Raw genomic sequence first — 12500 nt, 5'->3', positions numbered from 1 at the left:
CTTGGCAGATGGCTCCTCTTCTGTCATAGGTGGTAAGTGGGACAGTACAGCTTCTGTAGGGTTTTATTTGTTCATAGCTGCTGGAAATATTCCTTCCATCTGCCTTTGATATCCTGTGGACTAGTGAGCAGGTTGTTGCTGGCATCCAGCCATCTGCCTTTGCCTTGTAACTTGATGTAGTTTTTTTATGCCATCTACTGAGTCACTTTCCAGAAGCTGGAAGAGTGCCTCTGATGCTTTATTCTTTGATACTGCAACTTCTTTCTTAGCCTTTTTGCTAGCCAACCAGTATTCTTTCCTAGCCTGGTCCATCTTTATTTCCCACTCGGTATGTGCTGGAAAGTTTGAAGGCCAACTGAAGGGAAGTTTGTGGGGCAAAGATGTAAGTCAGGAACATATCATTATTGCCACTTGATAGGTGCTTGGTGCCATATGATTACCATAACAAAATTCAAGAATGCATTTGTATGTAGGGTAATTTTTTGGAAATGCAGGTTGCCTTTGAGAGGAAAATTCCCATCCAGTCCATGAGTCTAGATAAAGCCCTTAGATCTCAAAACTATAGCTACAACTGACGAGAGTTGATGCTTTATAACAAGGACTAGAAACTGGCCACACCTTGCACCTTCAAGCTTTACCACTTAGTATTGGGCATACAAGCCAGAGATGTGACAGCACAGGGAGTTTGGACTCCCTTCTCCCACAAACACACAGGTATTTTGTGGTTTTGGTGGGGGGTTGGTTTTGTTTAGGAATAGGAGACCTGCATTGACAATGGTTGTTAAAATGATTACTTGTTAGATGGGGGTCTGTGAGTATGCAGGCTGTCCTTCACTCACTACTGTTTTTTTTTAAATATTTGTTATCTTTTTATTTTGAGTGTTTACACATTTTCCAGCATTTGTCACTTTTATGAACACAGATCTTGCAGCTTTCCAGTTCTTTTGTCCTTTCCTATATGGGAAACTAAACAAAAAAATGATTGGGTTGGGGGTTGGCGTAAGCTGGGGTGGAGTTTGGCACTTTTTTGCAAGACTTGTATAGATTTATATCCCAGGAAGAAGAGTACACAGGATATGTATTTAGTAAGATGGACGTGCATTCCTTGTTTACAGTTATACTGAATGATGTAGGTATAAGGGCCTTCAGGAGTTATTTAACATTAGGTAACTGCTTTGAGAGGAAATTAATAGATCTGATTTGTGTTTTTATGCATACTGTACTATGTAACAATGTGTTTGTATTTAGCAGCAAATATCTGCAACTAGACGGCATAGTTATGGGCACTTGTGTGCCAACAACTACCCCAATCTAGTGATGGCAGTATGGGAAAATCAATATCAGTGCAGCTAGTTCATTTTAAGTTCAATATTCCCTTTTATTGTCATTTTGTTGATGATATTTTTATGTTGTGGAAGGGTAATGACTCAATATTGAATGAATTTGTGTGTTATATTAACACCACTGCAGAGTTTATAAAGTTGTTAAAAGCTCAGATAAGCAAATTGAGTTTTTGGATGTTCTGGTCAGAAAAGTAACGGGAGGCCAAGCTGTTACAGAGACCTACCATAAACCCTGTTATCATAACACACTACTGCATAAGAAAAGTATGCATCTTCCACATATTTTTCCAAATGTGGTGAAGGGTCAAGCCATTAGGGCTTCGAGATTGAATGTGGATGATACCAGGTTTGTAGAAGAACCGGAAGTACTAGGTGTGAAGTTCCAAGCTAGAGGTTCTGGCCCACAGCAAGTAGTCTGTTTTTGACCAGGTTGTTTCTTTGAGACAATCATGTGTGAGACCTTATTATTCAGAGGTTACTAGTGGAGGGGAATTTATTAAGAATGCATATAATGATTCCCATCAGGTGAGACTCTCCATGTTTTATAGGAGCAACTTTAAGTCCGTTACCAACATTATATGTAAACGTTGGGATGTTTTAACTACTGATAAAGTCATGCAAATAGTAGGTGAATAACCTACCTTTAGATGTATAAGAATAAAAAATCAATGAAGAGAATGTTATGTCAACATAGAGAACATGACAGTTTTTATATTAAGGTGGGAACTGAATGTACTAAGCCCTATGGCGGTGTAACTATTGTAGATATATTGATAGTAGTGACCAATTTTCACACTCAATTAGTGGAAGGACGTTTATATTTAATGTAGGGGCTACCCGCAATATGGTACATATTTACTTCACTTACTGTGCTGTGTGTAGATTATTCTACGTTAGGAAAACAGATAGACGACTTGGAGATAGAGTAAGGGAACACCAGTTCAACATTGGATATCTGTTAATATGAATGCATTGGTGAAACATGTTATGACCACCATAGATGAACATTATTTTACATTTATGGTGATGGAAGTTATTAATGTCGGAGAGAAAATTGGAAGACATTAGAAATGAGATGAAATGAAGTGGATTATTAGGTTGAATGCAAATGGTCCTAAAGGTCTGAATGCATCTCAACCAATTAAGTGGGCACTGAAAGGAAGGCACTTAAATAGACAGTCCTTGTATTAGGTACGGGTGCATATTTATAGTTAGTATCACTTTCTGGTATGAGACTATGCCCTTGTACATTGATGAGGAGAATCGCTTATAGCCCTATTCCTATTATGTCCATTTAATACTAGAGTATATTGTTAGTCATATTATAGTTGGGTTGCTTTTAGTATCGTAGTGTTATAGTCATTAAGTTGTACGTACAGCAAAATTTTATGTTTGGAGAGTTTAGATTATTTTACTAATACTTAGTATATTATGATTTTTTATATATATATATATATATATATATATATATATAATGTGTATATGTAATGAGATATTGTGTTTTGATTTATGTAACAGGTATGTTAGATAAGTTTAGTCTAGTTTATTAATTTGGTTTAATACGCAGTAGAGTTGCACTGATTCAGGTACCACTCTTAGTGATGCTTTATATAGCTGTGCAGATTGTTTCCTGAGGGAGGATGTCCCTTTCAGGATTTCCTCCTCTGCTAATAGGATATATTGTAATACCTTTGGAAAGGTATTTTTTAACCAGTAAGTGTTTTTATTGGCCGTTTAGAGTTTAAAAATGTTACAAGTTAATGCTATTAGTGAAACTTTGATTTTGGTCTGAAGAAGCACTAACCATAAATTAAAGTTTTATACCCTGGCTGTGTGTCAGTATGTGTGCGTTTTTGTTTTTATTTTGGTAGTATTTAGCATTCGTACCATTCATCCTATAAGCTGGTGTGTTATTGTTTTTCGATCATGATTAAGGTGTTTACCTCACAGACATAAGTGCAGAGTTTGATTCTCACCATTGATCACAATCCGGTTATTGACTAGGTGTGCAATAGTCTACAGAATACCTACTATTTACCTATGATTCTACAAATGCTTACTTCAGCTGAATGAATACTAAAAATCTAGCAGAATAATAAGTGTGCAAGGATAATAGTGAGCAGAATAACCACATCCATGCAACATGTATATAGGTATGGATCTACTGAACTTTTAAATGTTCGAAGACGATATGGCCGAGACCATAACATCGAACATTTAAAAGTTCGAAAACTGAAGAAAAAGTTAAAACAAAAAAAAAATCAAACGTGCGTAGCAGGGGGGCAAGCCCCCTGCACCCTCCACACCCCCCCGCTACTCAACTATACCAGCTTCGAGATCGCACTACATTGCGGAAAAGTGAAATCTTCCCATTCGGCACTGTACGTGGGTCTCCATTCAGTCCGTTCGAACATTTAAATGGTCAGTGTTATGGTCTCTGCCATATCGTCTTTGAACATTTAAAAGTTCGACCTACTGAAGGGGACCCATAGATATATGTGTGTGTGTATATATATATATATATATATATATATATATATATATATATATATATATATATATATATATATATATATATATATATATATATAGACACACACACACACACACACACACACACACACACACACACACACACAGCACAGTGTTTCTTGTTTAGGATTTTGTCTTTGAGATGTTACATGTGGTATTCTCTGCTTTGGTTCAGAGAATTTCATAGGTAAATAAAAAAGCTATCAGTCTGCAAACTGTTACAAGCCTATTTAATAACGAGGAGTCAGAATCGAACCCTATACCTTGTGTCTGTGAGAAAAAGACCTTAACCATTATGCCAACTCCTGCATACTTCTGATTACCTGTGTAATTCATTTTATGGTCACTGGGGAGCTGGAACCTGTCCTAACAATGAGTGGGCAGAAGGTAAACTAATTCTGGATGGAGCATTAATCTGTTGCAGGACAGATGCAGGCAGATGTTCTTCATCCCACATTGCTGCAGTCCTAACACTTGGGTAGTCCGCTGTCCCAGTCGGCCCGAATACCAAAGTATAAGGCTGACGTCGGTCAGGGCGCATTAGTCTGACGTCAGGACGTCAGGGTACAAATGCGCATGACCGACGTCATATCCTCAGTCTTTTTTGCCGCATGGTCCGATGCAGAAGCAGTTTTGCAAGTGCAGGTTGGCGTTCTGAGATTTTCCGAAGTCGGAGTTTCAGACCGAATCCAAGTTGGCTAAGTACCCGTTAGAATATTTTGTTTTTTCTTGCCTCAGTATTTTACCGGATGTCAGAAAAAGTGAATAACTGTATTTCTTGTGGGAAACAGATACCTCATAGGGATTACCATACCTTGTGTATACCTTGCTTAGGGCCTGAGCACGACGTTGTTGGTCGCTCTTGTGCTAGATTTAACAAACGCACGATAAAGAGAAGATTAGATTGTGCCAGGTTAGTTTTGGGAAGCGGTGTAATTATAAAATGCCGCCGGATGCTCCGGCGCCCGCTTCAAAAAGCGCAAGGACAAAACAGCAAAGCCTAGGCTGGAAGAACCGCGTCCGGACGCCGGTTCTTTAGAGGGCTCGGTGGAGCCAGAGGTTCAGCCAGAAATTTCTTTGGAATCCCAGGAGAGACTTTACTACAAGATGTGACCTCTCAGGAGGTAGGCCAGGCGGAAGGGGCTTCTCAGGTAGCTGTTCTTCCCTCCCTTCCTAAGGTGGTTAGGCCCTCCCTGCTGTTTCCAAGGCTTCTCCCAGGGGCAGGCCAAGTTTTGTTTCAGGTGTTACCCCTAGTTCTTCAGGGTCTGTACCTAAGAAGCATATGCTTAAGATGGCAGAAGATTTAATTACAATGATTAGAGGTTCTATGCCCCCTCCTGATAAGAGGCCTAGGGTGGAACCTGAGCTTGGGAGTTTTGAGCAGTGTTCGGATGCTTCTGAGTCTTCGGCTGAAGACTTGCAGGAGTATTCCCCTTACTCTGATTCTGATGTGGATGATTCTACTCCTTCTGCTTCTCCTCCTGAGGATTTTTCATTTTCAGAGACTCTTCATTCCATGAGGGAGCATTTTAAATGGGAAGGTCAAGATTTCTCTGATTCCAGGAAAAGGCTTAGGGAATTTTTGTTTCTACCCCAGCATAGGCCTTTAGCTATACCTCCTGTTCTAGATGTGGTGGAGGATGTTTTTGCAGAGGCTTCTCTGAACCCTGATTCTTTGCCTCCTGCTCCAGTTAAACCGGATAGATATTATAGGGTGCCTGAAGCTCATAAGTATCTTTTAAGAGTCCTAGGGCAGACCCAGAAACTGTTTCACAGGGGCCTAAAGGTGTTAAGGCTTCTGTTGTTAAAAATCCTGTTCCTCCGGATAAAGAGGCAAGGGCTTTGGATAGATGGGGAAAGAAAGTGTATACTTCTTCCACTTTGGCCATGAGAGCTTTGAATTGCCAGTTTCACATGTTGAAATATCAAAATTATCTCCTTTCACAATTAAAGTCTAAGGTAGATGCTTTGGCGGAAGGTATCGAGTGTAAAGAGTTGCAGGATTTAGTTCATGTTTCTGAACAGGTGGGTAAGCATTCTTTGCAATGTGGTTTTGATGCTGTGCAGGCCTCTTCGAGGGTGGCTGCCACTGGTTCGGTTCTTCGCAGGCACGCCTGGCTGAGGGATCAGAATTTAGCTGAGCATGTGAAGACAAGGATTTTAGATGCTCCTTTACAATCTGATGTGTTGTTTGGTTCGCCTGTGGAAGCAGTTCTAAAGAAAATGGAAGACAAGGCTAAGTCTATGCAGACTGTTAAAGATTTTTGCAGGTTCAGCCTCCCAAGTTTAGTAGAAATTGGCCTACCAAGGGGTGGACATATCCTGCTTATGATTCCCAGTCTAGGGGTAGGTCTAGACGTGGTAGGGGCAGAGCTCAAGGTTCTTTTAGGCCTAGAACAGGAGTTCACCTGCTCAGTCTTCTGGTGAGGGCAGGGGTCAGTCCTTTCGTAAACAGACCCAATGACCTGCCTTTTCAGCTGCCAGAATCTTCTCGCCTGGCAGCACCTTTGGGATGAAGGTTGGCACTCTTCAAAGAAAACTGGAGTTTAATTACCCAAGACAGATGGGTATTGGATATCATTCACCACGGTTACAGGTTTTATTTCCATACCTTGCCTCCTTTCAAAGGCATGCCAGACATTCCTCCTCAGCAAAGGAAAGAGGCTCACAGGCAAATTTCTCTGTTGCTCCAAATAGGGGCCATTCAGCCGGTTCCTGTGCCAGAAAGGGGCCTAGGATTTTATTCTCGCCTGTTCCTAGTACCAAAAAGGGGAACACGTGGAGACCAATTTTGGATCTGTCTATCCTCAACACTTATCTGGACATTCCCAAGTTCAAAATGTTGACGTTACAACAGCTTTTACCTATGCTGGGCAAAGATCACTGGATGGTAACTTTGGATCTCAAGGAAGCTTACCTTCATGTTCCTATCAGACTAATTTGCAGGAAGTGTATGGCTTTTCGAGCTGGGAATTCTCATTATCAGTTCTCTGCATTGCCCTTTGGCTTATCTACTGCGCCAGAGTATTCACAAAGGTTCTGGCTCCAGTGATAGCTTTCTTCAGGCTAAAAGGAATACAAATCTATCCTTATTTGGACGACTGCCTGCTTCTGGCTCAAGGAAAGGACGTGCTTCTTCAGCATTTGGAATATGTGATAGCAGTGCTAAGATGCCTAGGGTATTCTGTGAACGAAATAAAGTCCAGTCTAGTACCCTCTCAAGACATGTGCTTTCTGGGCGTGAGACTGAATACAGCATCCCAGATGGCCTTTTAACCCCGGACAAACAAAAGAATCTTTCTCTTTACTTCCATCAACTGTCTCATCAGTCCGGGCTGACTGCAAGGACAGTCCTTCAAGCCTTAGGGTTCATGGCATCTTGTATTCTGGTACTTCCCAATGCCAAACTGCATATGAGGAAGCTACAATGGTATCTCAAAAATGTATGGACACAGCACTGCCAGGATTTGGACACTGTCATTCAAATAATACCTTGCATTCAAAAGGAATTTTTGTGGTGGGCTCAGGAATGTCACCTAAACAAGGGACTCTCTGTGACCCGCCAGAGGCGAGTCAGATTCTAACGACAGATGCCTCAGACACAGCTTGGGGAGCTCATCTGAATGGAAAGTGGATACAAGACAGTGGCCTGCCAGACTGCAGCATCTACATATCAACATGAAGGAGATGTTAGCAGTCCAGTTTGCATTACTGGCTTTCAAGGATTTACTTCTTCCAGGGCAGGTGTTGATTCTAACAGACAACACAACTGTCATGTGGTACATCAACAAACAAGGGGAACACATTCTTATCCTCTATGCAGGCAAGCAATGATTTTGTGGGAGACTGCGTTAAGCTTGCAACTGAATCTTCAAGCAAGGTTTCTACCAGGAGCACAGAACTCCTTAGCAGATGTGTTAAGCAGGCAAATCATGGATCCCCACGAGTGGAAACTGGATCTTCATGTATTTCAGACATTGACAGTGTCCTGGGGAACTCCAGACATAGATATGTTCGCTTCTCCACTAAACCACCAGCTGCCAAAGTTTTGCACGAAAAGGTTTCATCACACAGCCTGGAAAGTGGATGCTCTTTCTTTCAGTTGGGAAAATCTTCATGTGTATGCCTTTCCACCTCTGCCTCTCCTCCCAAAGGTACTCCTAAAGGTCAGACAGGACAAGCCAAGGATGATTTTAATAGCTCCAGATTGGCCTCGGCAGCACTGGTACCCATTGCTGAGGAGTCTGGTAAGGAAGCCTCCATGGCCCTTACCTTTGATTCCACACCTATTGTCTCAAAAGGACGGGCATCTACTCAATGTCAAGCTTCACTCTCTTCATCTAACAGCCTGGCATATTCTGTTTTGAACCATAGCAGGTCTCAGCTTCCTCAACAAGTTTTGAATGTGATTATGGAAGCCAGAAGACCTAGTACAAGGAAAGTGTACGCAGGAAAATGGAAGAGATTTTTATTTTGGTGTGCAGCAAAGGATTTGGATGTTTGAGCCAAATTTGAGTGTGGCTCTTCAATATCTTACTGAGTTATTGGACAAAGGTTTGTCTTTCTCTTCCATTAAGATTCATGCTGCAGCAATTTCAGCTCACTATGATTGTGACCCACCATTGTTTTCTCATCCTTTGTTTAAGCAATTTCTTAGAGGGGCAAAGAATATAAGACCCCACGTAGAGCTCCTACTCCTGCTTGGGACCTCAATTTTGTGTTGGAGAAACTTACTCTACAACCTTTTGAGCCTGCGGCTACTGCTGAATTGAAATACTTGTCATGGAAGACTGCTTTTTTGTTGGCCATTACTTCTGCAAGAAGGGTTTCTGAATTGCAGGCCCTTATGGCGGGTGAGCCTTTTTGATTTTCCATAAGGATAGGGTATCATTACGTACTAATCCTTCCTTTATGCCTAAGGTGGTCTCTAGTGTGGCTTTAAACCAAACTATTCATTTGCGCACTTTTTATGCAGATCCCCAAAATAAGGGGGAAAAGATTTTGCACACTTCAGATGTACACAGGCAGTTGTTATTATTTAAGCAGGACTAAGGATTTTAGGCAGTCTCAGCAGTTGTTTGTTTCTTTTGCTTTGAGTTCTCAGGGCAAGCCTGTGTCAAAACAAACTATTTCTAAGTGGATTGGGTTTTGCATTGCATTTTGTTATTCCCATCATGGCAAGGAGATTCTAGCTGGGATCAGGCCTCATTCCACTAGGGCTACTGCCACTTCAACAGCATTTCTAAGGGGGGTGGCAACTAAGGATATTTTGGAGGCAGCTACTTGGAGTTCAGTGCATACTTTCTCTAAGCATTACCACCTTCCTCTCTACTCTAAATCTAGGGCTGGTTTTGCTACGGCTATTTTGCAGGGCATGTTGACAGCTCCAGCTTCTTTATGATTTGCCAGCCTCCCTTACCTCTGCTTTGGGATTCTACCCAAGTGTTAGGACTGCAGCAATGTGGGATGAAGAACATAGTACAGTTTTGTACCTACCATAAATGTAGATGTTCGAAGATCCACATTGCTGCAGTCCAATTTACCCTCCCTCCTTCCCCTCTGTGTTTAGGGGTGGTTGTGTGGGTGGGGTTGTACTTTTGTAAATTGTATATATATATATTTGGTACAGGAGTGTTTGGTGTTTTTTGGTTTTGGCCTTATCTTTTTAGGGTCTTCTGACATCTGGGGCAAGAAAAGACTGAGGATATGACGTCGGTCATGCGCATTTGTACCCTGACGTCCTGACGTCAGACTAATGCGCCCTGACCGACGTCAGCCTTATACTTTGGTATTCGGGCCGACTGGGACAGCGGACTACCCAAGTGTTAGGACTGCAGCAATGTGGATCTTCGAACATCTACATTTATGGTAGGTACAAAACTGTACTTTTGGTGGTTCGTCATTTACTTCACATAATTCTCATTTTTTGTTGGATAGATACTTAAGGGTAGTATATAGGCTCACCAACATAATTCCCAAATCTCTTACAGTAATTGTTTGTGTAGTGGCTATATCTTCCATTATGTGTTCCAGTGTTTTCACTGTCACTGTTTTTTTTTTATGTTGCTTGTCTAGGGTCTGATACTTTGAGCACCACAGATTACCTATTGATTTTGCTGCAGTTAGTACCGCCTTTTCATTGTATGTCTTATTTTCAAAAATTCAGTACTTAGAATTTCTTCACAATTGAGTTAAAGTCGCTGCTGTTATTGCTGCTGTCCACATGTCCTTTGTTTTTTACATGTTTCTGCCAAACATTCTGCTGTATGAAGGGAGTACAGTACATTCTCCTAAACCCTTTTGCAATGTTTATTGTAAACCTGTTTAAACTGACTAGTACTGATCCTCCCATTCATTAGTGGAAAAACTCCATTTACTTGGGTCGTTTTGCTTTCCCTAGGTCTTTTTTTTTAATTGCAGATCTGTGCTAAAAGTTGTATGAAGAGAGAGAAACCTTTCTTTTCTTTCTACTTCCTTTGCCCTGTATTTTGTAAGTACATGTAAAGAGGACTGATATTGATACAATTCCTCCCTCTCCCCTTCATTAAGCTCCATTTATTGTGATCCTTTTACTTCTTGTCTGTCATCAGTGTATCTTTTGAGTCACTACCCTGTAGTCCATTTTGTCAGCATGCTAACCTTTTTTCTGTTAAATTTGAACAATTTCTATAATGAATCTCATACATGATATTTTTATTAGGGCTAGAAGTGGACATGCAATAGTTGTACAATGGAGCATATATTATAAGCTGCATAGTATTCAGACATTGAGCTCTGCTAACGATAGCCAGGAAATTTGTATGAACTTGCATTAATTAATCGGAAAATAACTGACATAATTTGTAAGAGAAGTTGTATGGTTCGGTATTAGTACTAATTTGTGTAATAGAATATCTGTTAACCTAATGAAGAGGCTTACTACAGATGAAAATCAACCTGAATTTTCTGTATTGTTTGAATTGTTTTAGAATGACAGTTTTTCCCACAGATTCAGTTTAGCTTTGTAGGAGGGGGGATGCTTTACCTTCCTGGATAGTTATGTTTTGCAGTTTCTCCCCAAAATTAAGTTCTGCTCAAGTTCCATGTAGGCAGTTTTTTTCCCTTCTTGTCAAGGAACTAGTTGCTGTGGATAAATTGTTGTAAGTGGAGGAACTAGATGTAAACTTGATTTAAGTTCATTCTCATTTGCTTCCAAATCATTTTTTTTTTTTTTAATAAAATAGCTACACAAGAGACTGAAAGCAGCAAAGCATTTAAAACTCTGGGAGTCTGTACACCAACAGTATTTTTTTGTTTGCAAAAACAATTGGTCTGCATTAGCATTTGTCTTGTCGTCATTATCTCCAAGGACTGCTCCAAATGTTATTTTGTAACCATTCATCTGCTTCACTATCTCATTCTTGAAAGTGGTTGCTGCAGATAGTGATTATATTCTGCTTATGTCCTAAATTGCCCTATATTCTAGTTCCTTTTCATTTTGCCAAAATTCAGTCTAGTTGTTTGGAAGCATCCCACTATGTGGAAACAAGTAATTTCCATAGAGAAACTTTGTTGCTAGTTCTTGGTGAGCTCCCAAAGTGAGTTATGCAGTTACGTGCTCAAAGAAAAAAATGATATGGTACCTTGTGCAACTGTATTACATCTAGGAAACACCATAACAGTGGCTCTTGTAGGAGTGTGACGTAACAGTAAACCATAACATGTGTGTATGCCCATCTTCTGTTCTGCTTTTGTTTGGCTGAAGTACCATTTGTGCCGTTATTCCCTATTCGCACCAGCGCTGGTCTCACACCTGTCTTAGAAGGTTCCTATACAAGTGCACAAGACACCTATTGAATATCAGTGTCACGTTCTTTTTATTGTTTTTGTACTTCAGGTCTTGTACTTGATAAATGTTAGTATCTGCTGAGGTTAGGGTGTAGTTGTGGAGTTAACTGGTAAATATTTCAGAATAATTATTTTTAAACAAACTGTATGCATACACCTTTTGTGTTTGGAGGAAGGCTTGTGTTTGCCGTTAAAGTGAACTCTCTTTAAAGGTCTGCTATCATGTTAAGTATCTAACAACTGCTGTGCTAAAGGAGGGTCATTGTATCAGTTTAACATAATATTGGGCTAGATTCCCAAGTAGTTCTTTGTTAGATAAGTGAGGTAGACATTTCCAGGATTCCCTATAGCACAGCCATGCTAGAACCTGATTTGCACCTGAAGTGTGCCTTCAACTTGCTTCATAGACATTTAGGTAGCAGGGCAAGTGAGCTTCCCAAACAATGTTGTAAAGAAATATTTGAAATATTTCTAAAATAAGCTGCTGAAGTTGAAGCTGCCTTAATGAAGGTTGAAAAATGTTTGTATGTACATGTTTTGTTGGCTGTATGTTGTAAGAGTTTATTGTACTTGAGACAACAAAAACAGTACTGCTGACTATCCTCTTGGCCTATTTGATTAACAGGCCTTCTTTTAAGAGAGAGAAATGGTAGTTCGTCTTCTAAATTCACATGTCCTTCTGGTATAGTAGGTAAGCTGTTTGTGGAGGTCTGTCTAACTTGTGCAAAAAGATGTGCTTCTTTGTTTTGGTATTTTAAATACCTGCAGCCATACCTGTCAATCCCTTAGAACGGCCAA

The 12500-nt window shown here is 40.4% G+C and overlaps 1 protein-coding gene across 1 annotated transcript in view; it reads left to right on the top strand.

Annotated features, from left to right (window-relative positions):
* Positions 1-12500, top strand: part of DLG3 (discs large MAGUK scaffold protein 3) — a 3698230-nt gene that overhangs the window by 2597264 nt on the left and 1088466 nt on the right. The window lies entirely within an intron of this gene.

The sequence above is a fragment of the Protopterus annectens genome, chromosome 15.part0 (assembly GCF_019279795.1).
Source record: "Protopterus annectens isolate FY-2018-M chromosome 15.part0, PAN1.0, whole genome shotgun sequence".
In the NCBI taxonomy this organism is placed as follows: Eukaryota; Metazoa; Chordata; order Ceratodontiformes; family Protopteridae; genus Protopterus; species Protopterus annectens.
Note: the sequence above shows the minus strand (reverse complement) of the source record. Positions and strands in the feature narration are given on the sequence as shown.